The sequence below is a fragment of the Sinocyclocheilus rhinocerous genome, unplaced genomic scaffold, assembly GCF_001515625.1.
Source record: "Sinocyclocheilus rhinocerous isolate Xijiao unplaced genomic scaffold, SAMN03320098_v1.1 scaffold3802, whole genome shotgun sequence".
Taxonomy (NCBI): Eukaryota; Metazoa; Chordata; class Actinopteri; order Cypriniformes; family Cyprinidae; genus Sinocyclocheilus; species Sinocyclocheilus rhinocerous.
In genome coordinates, this window is record NW_015654085.1 from 25921 (window position 1) to 27345 (window position 1425).

The following is a 1425-nucleotide window of genomic DNA, read 5'->3' on the forward strand; positions in this document are numbered from 1 at the left end:
ATGTGAAATCCCAAGTTTACAGCAATATGTGCAATTGCATAGACCTAAACAACCATCAATCACTTAATTAACCCTCGCATTGAGTTCCTCAATGAGGTTAAAATCTATATTAAATGCATCAGTTCAGCTAGGATCTGGAGGTACTTGCTTGCGTTGCCTGTATACGGGGGGGGTTCCCTTTTGTTGTTGTCCTTGCAGAAAAGGGGGTTTCCCACGGTTGCTGATTGGCTGGAAGTTCAATCTTGGGAAGCCAGTGGTTGGGCGTTGGCTGACGACGCGGAGCTGTGGTCTGAAGTTGAAGTTTAGACGACAATCTTTCGGAGACGAGGCGTTGGGCATCTAAAAAAATCTCATTCAGAATCCTCATGTATTGAAATCACAACACAACACAACTCTGTGCTTTTGTAGTCCTTTATATTCATTTTTAGTTTAATGAATTTAACTTCCGCTTTAAAAGATGTGCTTTGTAAAAAAAAAAAAAAAAAACATCTACATTGTAAATCTAGCCTGTTATTATTACAAAACCAAAACGAGTGGTTTTGGTTTTGCAAATAAAGTATTTCTTTATTATATAATAAAGTATTTCTTTATTATATAAGTCAGGGGTATTCAATTAAAGTTCCAAGGCGCGGTGTAAAAAAAAAAAAAAAAACATCTACATTGTACATCTAGCCTGTTATTTATAGTCTGTTTTAATCCATTGCCATTTTCAAAACAGTTTTTCTGTAATGAAATTATATAATAAGTGTCCGATCTACCATGACACACAAGGAAATATGTGACACAGATATTACAAAACCAAAACGAGTGGTTTTGGTTTTGCAAATAAAGTATTTCTTTATTATATAATAAAGTATTTCTTTATTATATAAGTCAGGGGTATTCAATTAAAGTTCCAAGGCGCGGCCTCTATATTTTCTTCCAAGCAGAGGTCTGAAAAAATATATATATTTTTTTTTTTTACATGTATTGCATTTTTACATTTAGATACATGTGAGGCCATGTGACAGATAAAATACTGTTTCTGTTCAGGGTTTTCCTCCTGAAATCTATACTATTTTAATATTTTAACCTACTTAAAAGCATTATCTAAAAACAATGTAGCTACAATAATCAAAACGTTCTGATCTTGAGCAGAAAAGAAAGATAACTAGCAATTTCAAATTACATGATTCTTAGCCTACAGATTAGTAATGCTAAATGTAGATCAGAAACGTCTTGTCACATCTGGTTTGAACAGTCAGTCATAGGTTATAGATTCTGCTGTGTTTTGTTGTTTCTGTTGTTGTTAAAATAACCATGTCATCTGCAGCTCTAAACTTGGCGCCAATGCACGTCCAGAGAGAGAGAGAGAGAAAGCGAACGGAGCTGAAAGGGTTTTAATTAGGGATGCACCCGATACTGAGCTCCTGTACTCGTACTCGT